Genomic DNA, 14,507 nt, shown 5'->3' with positions numbered 1-14,507 from the left:
ACCCGGTATTCACTTTTTCCCCCCTAGAAATGAGAATCACATCCGTTGACTAGCTAAATTTGCCATTTATTCTCTAACTTTCCATTTCAATCCTTTGCTTTTAATATCATAAATATCAATGATTCTTTGGTCCTTTATCATCTTTCACTAACTTTATATTTTGAATCAGGAGTCTTTATTTGTTTTGGTCTGTGCTGAAAATTCCGAACGTTTGTAGAGCAGAACCTCATTGTAGTAGCTATCATTCTTGTTTTACAAGGGTACTTGCTATGGTTAAGTGATTCTTGAAAACCTGGGCTACATTCAGACTTACCTTGATAGTAGGCCGCACCCACTTGCTTTTGTCATAGGTTGTTCCCCAGGAAGTAGACACTGAGATGGAGATTTGTGTACAGAGTGGGGGGGGGGGGGCATTCTTAGAATTAACAGCAATGAGAGGGTGAAAGAAGCAGAATTGGGAAGAGTCAGAAGTTGAACTTCATGTTATAACAGAGGCCTCACCTGACCCCTCTGCAATATCTGAACCTGAAATGGCCCTTTACATATGTTCTGAATTGAGGCTGGAGTTGAGCCACACCCAGGGGCAAGTGTAACTTTGAGCATGTGCCTCTTTTCTCTTGAGGACAGTGACCAGAGACCAAACCAGTTTTAGGCCATCAGCAATCTACATTTCTAAAGTTAAGAAATAAGTGCTGATATCCTGGAGGGTGATTTGACAGATGCAACCCAGTGCTTTTAGCAATCATGTATCAAACATGTGCAAATTTTTAACCAGTAACCTCTCCTTCAACACACTAACAAAGAAGAGAGCAGGTATGGTTATAACAAAATGATAGTTAATAGAAAGTCATTTCATTTTTTTCTTTTAAGGGTTCAACAAAGGTCTCTGATCCTCCCCCGCTTGCCAGATTTATAGTCTAGTGGATCCAGTGGTGTCCAGGCTAGAACAATTTCTTAAGAGAAGATAGCTGTCTTAATCCACTCCTGGTATTTATTCTTCCAAAAGAACATTTTTCTTTTTTTATATATATATATTATAGTTGATTTACAATGTTGTGTCAATTTCTGCTGTATAGCAAAGTGACCGTTATACATGTATATATATTCTTTTTCTCACATTACCCTCCATCACATTCCATCACAAGTGATTAGATATAGTTCCATGTGCTATACAGCAGGATCTTATCCACTCCAAATGCAATAGTTTGCAATTACTAACCCCAAACTCCCAGTCCATCCCATTCCCTCTCCCTCCCCCTTGGCAACCACAAGTCTGTTCTCCAGGTCCATGAGTTTGTTTCTTTTCTGTGGATAGGTACATTTGTGCCATATATTAGATTTCAGATATAAGCTGTATCCTATGGTATTTGTCTTTTTCTGACTTACTTCACTTAGTATGAGAGTCTCTAGTTCCATCCATGTTGCTGCAAACGGCATTATTTTGTTCTTTTTTATGGCTGAGTAGTATTCCATTGTGTATATATACCACATCTTCTTAATCCATTCATCTGTCGATGGACATTTAGGTTGTTTCCATGAATTGTGAATAGTGCTGCAATGAACATGGGGTATGTGTGTATTTTTCAATGAAAATTTTGTCCAGATATATGCTCAGTAGTGGGATTGCTGGATCGTAGGATAATTTTTTTTTTTTTTGTCTTTTTGCTATTTCTTGGACCGCTCCTGCGGCATATGGAGGTTCCCAGGCTAGGGGTTGAATCGGAGCTGTAGCCACCAGCCTACGCCAGAGCCACAGCAACGCGGGATCCGAGCCGCGTCTGCAACCTACACCACAGCTCACGGCAACGCCGGATCGTTAACCCACTGAGCAAGGGCAGGGACCGAACCTGCAACCTCATGGTTCCTAGTCGGATTCGTTAACCACTGCGCCACGACGGGAATTCCATCGTAGGATAATTCTATATTTAGTTTTCTAATGTACCTTCACACTGTTTTCTATAGCAGTCGTATCAATTTATATTCCCACCAACAGTGTAGGAGGGTTCACTTTTCTGCATACCCTCTACAGCATTTGTTATTTGTAGACTTATTAATGATGGCCATTCTGACTGGTGTGAAGTGGTTCCCCATTGTAGTTTTGATTTGCACTTCCCTAATAATTAGCAATGTTGAGCATTTTTTCGTGTACCTGTTGGCCATCTGTACATCTTCTTTGGAGAAATGTCTATTCAGGTCTTCTGCCCTTTTTCATTTGGGTTGTTTGGGGGTTTTTTGCTGTTGAGTTGTTTGTATATTTTGGAGATTAAGCTCCTGTCTGTTGCATCATTTCAACTATTTTCTCCCATTCTTTAGGTTGTCTTTTTTTTTTTTTTTTATGGTTTCCTTTGCTGTGCAAAATAGGTTCCATTGGTTTATTTTTGTTTTTATTTCTATCGCTTTGGGAGACTGATTTAAGAAAACATTTGTACAGTTGATGTCAGAGAATGTTTTGCCTATGTTCTCTTCTAGGAGTTTTATGGTGTCTTATGTCCAAGTCTTTAAGCCATTTTGAGTTTCTTTGTGTGCCTGGTGTGAGAGTGTGTTCTAGTTTCACTGATTTACATGCAGCTGTCCAGTTTTGCTCAGCACCACTTCCTGAAGAGACTTTTTCCCGTTGTATATTCTTGCCTCCTTTGACAAAGATTTATTGAACAGAGGAGTCCAAAAGAACATTTTTTTGGTTTTGATTAAGACAAATTTTCTTTTTTGTTTTTTGTTTGTTTGTTTTACTATTAATCACCCAGCGAACCGGTTACTGTAAACCCTTTTGTCCTGTCACTTCATGCATTTATTGTTTCTTTGTCTACAAGATAAAAATCTACCTGCTCTGGTCATTTTTCTTTGTTCTTTGTAGATGAAGAATCCCATCTACATGTAAAAATCCAATAAAATTTCTATGCTTTTCTCTCATTAATCTGTCTCTGTAAGTTCAGGTTTAAGACCCAACCAGGGGCCTTAGGAGGGTCAAGGAAAACTTTTTCCTCTCCCACAGAAGTAATTTACCTATCTGATTTCTGGGTTTTAAAAATGGCTCTTAAAATAGGAGTGTTTCTTCTAAATGGACAGGGGATCACTAAGTTACTATTTGTCAGGCATTTTGCTAGATAACTTGGTAAACATTATGATTTTAATTCTCATTATTACACTATGCACTAGAAATTAACATCTCCACTTTACCAATGAAGAAACTGAGCGGATCCTCGTGTCGGGCTCCGTGGCTTAGCTGGTTAAAGCGCCTGTCTAGTAAACAGGAGATCCTGGGTTCGAATCCCAGCGGGGCCTGTACCGTCCATCTAGGGTGTGAATTTTACGGTCTAACCTGACAGATGTACCCCGCCAAGTGAGTTTAAACGAACTTGAACTGATCCTCCAATATTCAGGATTTAACCTCTGTTTACAGGAGATAAGCAGGATTACCTGAGGTTTGTCCAGCTGTTTGGAATGAAGTGAGGAAAATTCAGCTTTAGGCTCTTACCTTTTAAGATACCCTTTATATTTGCCTGATTACTGAGAGATTTAATTGTTCTTGCAATATATTTACCACTCAGAATGGAGTTGGCACTCAATTTTTTATTTTTATTTTTTACAATGGAGCAGTAAATGACGAATGTCTTTTCTAATTTCAAGGTAATTTGAAGAAGTATTTATCAAATATCTCGGAGAAACAATGGATAGTTCACTGAAGGCAGAAACTCATGGTCAGTGGTGATGAGTTTAAATCTTCTGCTGCTGAATCATTCTTGGTACTTACCACTTCCAGTAAATCTGACGTTTTCTCTTGCATTTTTGCTCTTAGCCCTATTCTAAAGGGGGGAGGGAGAGAAAGAGCTAAAAAAACTAATTGAACTTTGAGTACTGAAAAAGGTGCTTCTACTTTTTCAGTGACTCTGGACTCTAGGACATCACTGAAATTTTTGAAAAGGGAGAAGATGATGTCATCTTAAAAGAAGAATGGTTAGCAACAAAACATATAAAGCATCTAAAAAGAATTTAGAGGCAAATGAAAAAGCATTTTGAGACTGGAAGTCTCAGACTCTTTTCTGGACAGATTTTTACATAAAGGTTCTGAAAATGACATCAAATCCTAAAAACATAAGTCTTTCTATTTTACCTGCTCTCTTTCATTTGGTATTCTAAGATGTAATCTGAAAAAAAAAAATCTGTCAGATTCTGCAAATGCCCATTCCTCAGTACTTAGTAATATGCACAGATTTCGATAGGCAATGCTTGCATCATAAGTAGCTTCTTGCTTCTCACTGTCATGTCCCAAAAGATTAATAACTCCTTTGCTGAGCATCTAGGAATGCAAATACATCAAAAGACTGACATTTTAAGGAAAACTTTTAAAATAGAATTGAATCTAATCAGTGATAGCCTATACCTCCAGAAGTGTTCAGTACTAAGTAGGACTAAATGAAAAGATTGTTTCTCTATAAGACAGTTTTAAACAAATCACGGACATTCACAATTGCGTCTTTGTTAAAGGGTCTTCTCTTTAATTGAAATACCATTTCTTCCTTGACCTAAATTATTCTTCATTCAAAATTCCTCCCCCATTAAAAGTTCTCTGGCTTGGAATCCTCAAATGAACAGGATTTTGTGCTCTTGATGTAGGTCTGACATCGTCCTAGGCCAGCTGTGTAGTTCTTCTTCAATTCCAGGTATTCGTTCCCCCATCTTGGGCACTGGGTAAACTTTGGTGAACTGATTTGTATGGAATGACCCTTAAAAAGGTGAAAAGTTAAGGCATGGTAATGATGGAAAATGTTGGAGAAAGAGAAATGATTAGGAAGTGTTTCCACTTGATGCCCAAGCAGGGAACTTTAGGTGTGCAAAGTGAATATGTTAACAATACACTATGGAAAACTACTTCCAAACATTGTTACTCTGCAGACTCAACAAGATCTGGATTCAACTGTCCTTGTTTCCTGTTATCATTCTTTCATCTCTGGGTTTGCAATTCCACACAAGCAACATCTTAGGCATCTTGAACATCCACAGATTGTTGAGTTTAAAGTTCTCTGAGTCTCGTACCCCAACTACAATAAAACATAGAAAAATTGAAAACACTTGGCACTTTCCAGGGCTGGACATTTACATCTTGGCTCCACTGTGCAGTTTCTGGACCTGATCTGTCTTTCAAAATATTCATGTCTGAAAAGTGGTCTCTCCCTAATTCCAAACTCATATTTCCATTTCCACCTGGACTTCATATAAGTATTACTTGCACAGTACACATGAACTCAACTGATCATCAATCCCACTGGAAAGCTGTGGTTAAACATGACTCCTTCTGCTGCCTCACCCCCCAATCAAATCATCACAAAGTCTTCCTGATTTTACCTTCTGCATATGAGTGATATCTTTCCCTTCTGTTCATTTATTGATTCTTATTTGGATCTTCAATATCTGTTTACCGCAATCCACAACAGCCTCCTCCTGTTCTCCCTGTCTTCAAGACTTGACATCAAAAGCCATTCTCAATGCAGCAGACAAAAATTCTGGCTTAAAATACAAATATCATTTCCTCCTTAAAGTTTTCCAATCTTAAACATTTCTTCTTCAAACATATGTATTCAAACCTATATGTTTCCCTCTAAACATTGCTTTAATTGCCTGTGGTATTTTCATTCTTTCAGTTCAAAATATTTTCTAATTTCCATTGTACTTGTACTTTATTTAGAAGTGTAATGCTTAAGTTTCCCAGTATCTTATTATTTTCTACTTATCTTTTTTGTTATTGACTTCTAGTTGAATTCTGTTACTGTAAGAAAATATTTTTTTAATTACTTTAATTCTTCAAATTGCATTGAGACTTGTTTGCTGGCCCGTGTTTGTTTTGGTGAGCCTTCAAGAGCATGAGGGTAGTTTCCAATTTTCTGGCTGTTCTAAACAGCTTCTCTGAACATTACCAAACGTATCTACATCACAGTAGATACACGCATTTCTACTGGTATGTAATACCATTGACTTCAAAAAATTGTCAGACCTAGGGTATCAAGGAATATTTATATTCTCCTTTCTGAAGCGTTTTCAGCGCGAGGTTTCCGTAGTGTAGTGGTTATCACGTTCGCCTAACACGCGAAAGGTCCCCGGTTCGAAACCGGGCGGAAACATCCTGTCTTTCCTTTTTATTTCGAGTCATTTTCGATTTTAGCACATCTGTAGCCAGCCAGACTTAAGAACACAGCTGGACATGTGACCTTTGGAAGTCCAAGAGTTTAAAATGAAAAGCTGTCCCGAAGCCACAGCCACCTGCGCTTAACTCGCAGTTTCCCCCCTTCCCAGCCCGCTCGCGTCGCGGGCGCCTCTGCTGCGCTCGGCGTCTTCCCGCTAGAAGGGAAGGGCCCGACTGGTGTCAACCGGGGGAGACATCACTGCACAGGACCCCGCCTGCGCCGCGCAGGCGACCCTGGCTCCCTCGGACGTGTGGGTTTTCTGCAAAGTGACTTTCTCCTGAACTTCAGAGGAAGAAAAGTGCTTCCACTTCGAAACAGCAGCGACTGCACAGTAAGAGTCTAGCTATTATTATGACTATTAGTACCGTACAGTAGTTCCAAAGTCATCAGGCGTGGATGGAGAAGAAGCGTTGTGGGAAGGGCGGGGAGTGGAGGGATAAATAAGAGGAGATTCCTGCCCTCAAGAACTCCCCGAATATCTGTCCTGAAGAAAGGAGACCCTTACGTTCATGTTCGGACCGGCTCTCTTCCCTCGGTTCCCACCACCGCCAGAAAGATCCTCTGGGACAGTTTCTCCGAGAGGCTTGATCTTAGGTTACTCAGTTCCAGTGGGTGTCCCCCAAAGGGGGAAATGCAAGACCCCAGGCCCAGGGCGAACTCAGGCCCTCGCTTGTCTCCGGGAGCCTCCTCTTCAACGGAATCAAGGCGAAGTTCTTCTAAAACAGCATCTGGCATCCAGCTCCGCCCCAAGTCGGCGCCCTGCAGCCAGAGACCATCGAGGATGAAAGGTAAGGTCCTGGGACATTCCTGGAATCAGTTAGGTATTAGCGCAGTTTGAGGGATTTCCCGGACATAAGAAAGGATTGAAAGGTTTGGTGACTTGTTTGTGTGTAGTTCCTGGCATATTTTTGCTAAAAATCACTTAGGGAGGACAGGTTTTTCTTTTGGAATGAACGTAACCCTGGAAGGAGAGTGCTTCTATTTTCCTGACCCAAGTTCAGCGAAATAATTTCCTCTTATCTATCGACTGGCATTAAACTCAGTTACCATTCGCGCCTGCACTTAGTGACCACACGGTGGCGACAGAGACTGGTATCTCCGGATGGGACTCAGGCCCTCAATTTGCCCCCATCGAGGACAAGGAGGAGTCTTTGAGGTCTTTCTGACGTGAATTCTTTCAGACTCATTGGTGGGGGGAGTTAATTGGTTTTCCCTTAGAGGTTAAGGCACACCATATCTCATGTTCTGGGTATTTTTGGCTGGATAAAGGCAAGAGGAGGCAGAAACTAGCACTTTAAGAGACTGATACATATTACAATTGTAGATGTCATATTTAACAACACATTATGTAAAACCACCCAAAATGCCAACTCTTGAGTATCACATCTTCTGGTATCAGAGATGAGGAGGGGAACACCTTCACAAAGGGAAATTTATGCCCCGCTTTTAGGTAGAGAGGGAGACAGAGAGCCTTTCCTGTGTTTGCTTTTTCTCCATTGCCTTCAAAACCATCCTTATGGCAATGGCATATTTGGGGTGGCATATTCTGATCCCTTCGCATGCTGTGTTGTTGAAACTTGTAACAGGAAAGAAATAGCTACCATTTATTACCAGCTATTAAATCAAGTAGTTGTGGATTTTTCATAGATAAACTAAGGAGCAAGCCTAAGGGGGTAGGTGCTATTGCTATTGGCAATCTCTTTTACTTGTATCATTGCAGAAGCTGAGGAGTGGTGAGGTTAGATTACTTGCTTAAGATTACCCTGTTTGGAGCCTGTATTTGTACCATGAGTGTCTGACACTAAAGTGTTCCACATTATTGTAGTTTTCTAAAAGAAGTATGAGCCTGTAGAAAGACATGGATATTTAGAGGATGAAACTGAGTATAGAATATGAAAGTGGTTTTTCCAGTTTAGGGAGAAGCAGAGAAAACCAGATATGAATAGTCTCAGAAGACATGGAGAGTAACCAGAGATAACTCTAGCAAACATACGCTTGCTGTTGGTATTTTTCCATACTAATAAGGAACAATTGGACATTTTCAGGACAAAAGGAGAGTCGAATTTTTCCGTTTAAGGGAATGGTTATGAACAACAGTCCTGATGCTGAGGCAGTTTTCCCTAAGACAAATCACATAGATTTCTGCCCATGTACGTGAGCATCAAAAAAGTTCTAGTCAAATACATGGTTCTTGCAGAAGAAGATGTTTGTTCTGAATCATCCCAGTCCCTCATAGTTCTCCCTCTTTCCCCAAGTCAGCCAAGATTGCTTCATTATCCTCCCCCTCAACTCCATCCCGAACCCTTAAGGCACCTCTGGAAGAGTAGAAAGATCTTTTGGCTGGAAGGCTGAACACTGGGTTTCAATCTTGGTTTTATTATGCTGCGATCCTGGGAAACTCAATAACCTCTCTGGATCTCATTTTCTCGTCTGCAAAATGGGACATTAAAACTCATTTCATTCATTTTCAACAAATATTTATTGAATGTCATCAATGTACCAGACAGTCCTCTAGGTACTGGTAGCCTTGCAATATACAGATAAAAATCTCTGCCCTCATTGGAGTTTGCACTATCATAGAGAAGAGAGAAAATGTCCAAAATAAATAAGCTAGTTAAATAGTGCATTAAATGATCATGAGTGACATGGAGAAAAATAAAGCAGAGAATGGGGAGGAGAAGCACTGGAATGAAGGGAGTTTATAGTGAAGGGAGTTTCACTGACAAGGTGATATTTGAGAAAAGATCTGAGGTAGATAAGGTACTGAGTCACACATTTATCAAAGCAAACATTACCAGCAGTGCAAACAGTCAGTGCAAAGGCTCTGAGACAGCACTGTGTCCGTTATATACTATGAAAAACAAGAAGGCAAATAGTAGCTGCAGCAGAGTGGGCAAGAAGGAGTACAGCCAGAGAAATGAGATCACAGACAATCCAGTAGGCTCAGTGAGGACTTTGGCATGTCCTCTGATGAAATGAGGAATTGATGATGAGTTTTGGCCAGAGCTTGCCATTAAGTATTTTAGAAGGATTGCTAGTTCAGAAGGATCTCTCTGATTGCTTTTCACAGAATGTTTTGTAAGGATGAAAAATGGTGGAAGAAAAGAAACGCATTTAAGATTTTTGAAATATTCCATGTTAGAGGTGAATGTTTCCTGCACCAGGGTGGTAGCAGTCGGGGCGGTGAGTTTTTCATTTTGAAGGTACAAGAAAATTCCCTCACATCTGAGGAATGAAAGAATAATTGGAGTAAAAAATGTTGTCAAGATTTTTTTTTTCTTCAATATTTGAAAAGTTGAAATTACCATTAAGTGAAATATGCAAGCCTGGAGTTGGAGAAGGTTTTCTCGGGGACATTCAGGAACCAATGGTCCTATCTTTTCTTCCACCTTGTGTTTTAATGATGCGTACTTATCTTTAGCCTAAGCAGTGGAAGCTCAATCAGGAGAGGCTGTGATGGCCGAGTGGTTAAGGCGTTGGACTCGAAATCCAATGGGGTTTCCCCGCGCAGGTTCAAATCCTGCTCACAGCGGTAGTTTTTGCCCGGTGCGATTTCCCCTTTTAAGCTCTCACAGAGAAATCCCTTAGGTGGCAGAACCTAAATTTTTAGAGGATGGACGCCAGGCAGATTTGACCTCCATCATTCCTTCTTGTTGTGTGATCATCGGTGAGCCTCCTGAGCCCAACCTCCCTACTGTACACGAGCTCCGGGCTTAAAAATGCTGGCTACGTTGGGAAGATGTTTGAGACCACAGCAGCAAAGTGAACAGAGACATTAGTTGGAGTTTCAGGGGGTAGTTTCTCTTTGCGATCATAGAAAGCCAGTAGCTCCCGTAAAACATTCCCAGGCAACAGTCTTCAATATTTGTCCTGACATCGGAGACCGGTGAGAGTCATAAAAATTAAGATAATCCATCACATTTGCCAAGCTTTCTTTAAGAGTAGCACTTTATACCAACGAGGAAATTGAGGCACAGAGAGGACATATTTTAACTTCTGACTTTAGCTTGCATTTTAATCCATACAAAACCTCGCCTCTTTTATAAGCGCTTTTGTGTTTAGCTCTTTTGCCAACTTTGAACGACTAAGTACATTTTAAGCCAATTTTATATGTTAGTAAATGAATTCCTCTTTTCAAAGTTTCTTCATCAAATGAGAACCTTAAAGTGTATTCTTTTACTGAATTCTTGTCTCCTAATTGCATCTTGTGTTTACTGCATTTTGTGGGCAAATGAATATTCTGAAGAAGAAAAAAAGAAATGAAAAAAGCAATACTAAGCACTAATAGAAGCTGGATAAGAGAATGTGAAATGGAGTGAGTAAACAGGGAACAGAGGGAATTGAGTCCATAGAGATGAGTTCAAGCAGCAAAAGCAACTACATATTGAGCACAAACGTTTCCATTGTTTTCAAACAAAACATTTTATATAAATGTACATTATGCAACTAAATCACAAAAGAAATCATGCTTTCCCAAAATCAATACAGTCTCTTCTGGTTTTTATCCCTTGCTAAATTAAAACCAACCAACCAACCAACCAAAACACCCTAATTATTTCTTTGGCTGGCATAAACTGCGATCGTAATGAAAATAATAATATGAAAAACCTTTTACGGGTGTGGGCCAGTGGCGCAATGGATAACGCGTCTGACTACGGATCAGAAGATTCTAGGTTCGACTCCTGGCTGGCTCGGTAAAATAAGCCCACTTTTTCCTTCACATTACCCTAGGTCCTTTTCTCAAAAGGATATTGAAGTAATTTTTAACCGAATGTATTTTCACTTTCCATCTCAGAAACATCGAAGGACCCATCCTGAAAGATTTTCTTCCTACCTATCATCTTTCGTTGAGCTTGATAAAGGCGATTGGCTGAAAAAGACCATTTGAAGGAAAGTTTTAACATCAAAGAAGCTTTAAATAAAAACAAATGGGGGAAAAAAATGTCCTACCAGTATCTTCTCCATCAGTATTTTTCCCCATTGAAAAGAGTTTTCACTCATAGGGGACTCTCCTGCACAGCTCTTTCCTCGCATGGCTACCAGCAAAAAGAAAAGGCACATCTCCTGGGGAAATGTTGAGTCAAGAAAGGATCAGCTTGTGGGGACGCGGGATGCAAAAGCTCTTTGCCTCAGTTGGGCCCTTTGGTCAGAGCTTGGCCCTGAATCTCAGCTAATGCCACTCTCTCCCACCAGCCCCAACCAGCCATCTTCCGGACAAAGGCAGGAGCTGGGGAGGAAACTGGAGAACCAAGACAGAGTCCAACCCTCCTCCGCCCCACTTATTTTGGTAAACACCCCAGGAGAAAATGAGGCGGTAAGGCAAACGTGCGAAGGAAGCTTTGGAGCGGCCACTCTGAACAGATGTGCCTCATTTCTCCGTGTCTTGACACAGCAGAGAGGCTGGGTTGAGAATCATTGCCAAGCAGAGGAAAATTCCTGTAAATAAACCAAAAGAGCACCTCAATACGTGGGTTGATTTCCGAATGTGTAGCTTATTTCCTCGCTCTGCATCGCAGGTAAATTTATTAAAGTTGCCAGCGTGCTCTCTTAGATGCACAAAGCCTGAAGCGCGCTCTGGCTCCAGGGTCCCAAGTCCGTTGGGCTGTGAACAGGTGGAAACTAGAGCATTCCATTCCTGGCTCTTTACTGCTAAAAGGAGAGAAGATTTTCCGTGAAACCAAGCGGCAACCTCACATGGAGCGGGCATTTACCTTGGAAACTGCCTAGGATAAGGAAACAGAACGAAGCACAGATACTATGGTAACAAATCCTGCGTCTTGCTGCTATTAGGATTATGCTCTAAACTAAGTCACTGGCCACGATGAGCCTGCCTCCTTTTCTTGACTGAAACGTTTTTTTAAATTTTTCTTTATTACTCAAATGAATTTATCACATCTGTAGCTGTATAATGTTCGTAACAATCCAATTTCACAGGCTTTCCGTCCCACAGCCCAAGCACATTCCCCCACCCCCAAAACTGTCTCCTCTGGAGACCATAAGTTTTTCAATGTCTATGAATCAGCATCTGTTCTGCAAAGAAGTTCAGCCTGTGCTTTTTTCAGATTCCACATGTCAGTGAAAGCATTTGATGTTGGTGTCTCATTGTATGGCTGACTTCACTTAGCATGATAATTTCTATGTCCATCCATGTTGCTAAAAATACCAGTATTTCATTCCTTTTGATGGCTGAGAAATATTCCATTGTGTATATGTACCACATCTTCTGGATCGACTCCTCTCTTGATGGACATTTAGGTTGTTTCCATGTCTTGGCTATTGCAAATAGTGCTGCAATGAACATCAGAGTACATGTGTCCTTGCCAATCGTGGTTTTCTCTGGATAGATGCCCAGGAGTGGGATTGCTGGATCAAATGGTCATTCTATTTTTAGTTTTCTGAGGAATCTCCATACTGTTTTTCCACAGTGGTTGCACCAATTTACAATCCCATCAACAGTGTACTGGGGTTCCTTTTTCTCCACACCCTCTCCAGCACTTATTGTTTTGTAGACTTTTGGATGGTGGCCATTCTGGCTGGTGTAAGGTGTTACCTCATCGCGGTTTTGATTTGCATCTCTCTAATAATGAGTGATGTTGAAGATCTTTTCATGTGTTTATTGGCCATCTGTATGTCTTCTTTGGAGAACTGTCTGTTTAGATCTTCTGCCCATTTTTTGATGGGGTTGTTTGTTTTTTTGGTATGGAGCTGCAGGAGGTGTTTCTAAATTTTGGAGATTAATCCCTTGTCAGTTGATTCACTTGCAAAGATTTTCTCCCATTCTGTGGGTTGTCTTTTTGTTTTGTTTAGGGTTTCCTTCGCTGTGCAGAAAACTTTTAAGTTTGATTAGGTCCCATTTGTTTATTTTTGTTTTTGTTGTCAATACTCTAAGAGGTGGAGCTGAAAAGATGTTGCTGTCATTTATGTCGGAGAGTGTTTGGCCTATGTTTTCCTCTAAGAGTTTTAGAGTGTCTGGTCTTATATCTAGGTCTTTAATCCATTTGGAGTTTATTTTTGTGTATGGTGTTAGACAGTGTTCTTATTTCACTCTTATACATGTGGCTGTCCAGTTTTCCAGCACCACTTATTGAACAAGCTGTCATTTCTCCATTGTATAGTCTTGCCTCCTTTGTCCTGTTGGCTGTAGGTGTGTCGGTTTAATTCTGGGCTTTCTATCCTGTTCCACTGAACTCTATTTCTGTCATTGTGCCAGTACCATAGGGTTTTGATGACTGTTGCTTTGTAGTATAGTCTGAAGTCCAGGAGCCTGATTCCTCCAGCTCCATTTTTCTTTTTCAGGATGACTTTGGCTAGTCTGGGTCTTTTGTGCTTCCAAACAAACTTTAAAATATTTTGTTCAAGTTCTGTAAAAAATGTCCTTAGTAATTTGATAGGGATTGCATTGAATCTGTATATTGCCTTAGGTAGTATAGTCATTTTGATAATATTAACTCTTCCAATCCACTAGCATGGTATATCTTTCCATCTATTTGTGTCATCTTTGATTTCTTTCATCAGTGTCTTACACTTTTCAGAGTACAGGTCTTTTGTCTCTTTGGGTAGGTTTACTCCTAGGTATTTTATTCTTTTGGATGCAATGGTAAACGGGATTGCTTCTCTAATTTCTTTTTCTGCTCTTCCTTTGTTAGTGTATAGAAATGACGTCTATTTCTGTGTATTAAGTTTGTATCCTGGGAGTTCCCGGCGTGGTGCAGTGGTTAAGGAATTCGACTAGGAACCATGAGGTTTGTGGGTTCAGTCCCTGCCCTTGCTCAGTGGGTTAACGGTCCGGCGTTGCCATGAGCTATGGTGTAGGTTGCAGACGTGGCTCGGATCCCGCGTTGCTGTGGCTCTGGTGCAGGCAGGCGGCTACAGCTCCGATTCAACTCCTAGCCTGGGAACCTCCATATGCCACAGGAGTGACCCAAGAAATAGCAAAAACACAATAAAAATTAAAACATAAAGATTTTGTATCCTGTGACTTTGCCAAATTCATGGATGAGCTCTAACAGTTTTCTGGTAGAGTCTTTAGGATTCTCTAGGTATAGTATCATGTCATCTGCAAATAGGGATAGTTTTACTTCTTCCTTTCCAATTTGGATTCCTTTTATTTCTTTTACTTCTCTGAGTGCTGTGGCTAGGATTTCCAGAACTATGTTGAAGAGTAGTGGCGAGAGCAGACAACCTTGTCGTGTTCCTGATCTCAGCGGGAATTCTTTCAGCTTTTCACCATTGAGAATCATGTTTGCTGTGGGTTTGTCATATACGGGCTTTATTATGTTGAGGTAGGTTCCCACTATGCCTACTTTCTGAAGGGTTTTTATCAGAAAT

General features: G+C 40.6%; 4 non-coding genes across 4 annotated transcripts; all 4 read left to right on the top strand.

Annotated features, from left to right (window-relative positions):
- Positions 1–3,208: 3,208 nt before the first annotated feature.
- On the top strand, positions 3,209–3,282 carry TRNAT-AGU (transfer RNA threonine (anticodon AGU)). Its single transcript has one exon. It is a non-coding gene; the product is annotated as a tRNA-Thr (tRNA).
- Positions 3,283–6,043: 2,761 nt separating this feature from the next.
- TRNAV-AAC (transfer RNA valine (anticodon AAC)) lies at positions 6,044–6,116 on the top strand. The gene has a single exon. It is a non-coding gene; the product is annotated as a tRNA-Val (tRNA).
- Positions 6,117–9,629: 3,513 nt separating this feature from the next.
- TRNAS-CGA (transfer RNA serine (anticodon CGA)) lies at positions 9,630–9,711 on the top strand. The gene has a single exon. It is a non-coding gene; the product is annotated as a tRNA-Ser (tRNA).
- A 1,089-nt stretch (positions 9,712–10,800) lies between these two features.
- Positions 10,801–10,873, top strand: TRNAR-ACG (transfer RNA arginine (anticodon ACG)). Its single transcript has one exon. It is a non-coding gene; the product is annotated as a tRNA-Arg (tRNA).
- The last annotated feature ends 3,634 nt before the right edge of the window (positions 10,874–14,507 follow it).

The sequence above is a fragment of the Phacochoerus africanus genome, chromosome 9 (genome assembly GCF_016906955.1).
Source record: "Phacochoerus africanus isolate WHEZ1 chromosome 9, ROS_Pafr_v1, whole genome shotgun sequence".
Lineage (NCBI taxonomy): Eukaryota > Metazoa > Chordata > Mammalia > Artiodactyla > Suidae > Phacochoerus > Phacochoerus africanus.
This window is presented reverse-complemented; position numbering and strand designations above follow the sequence as displayed.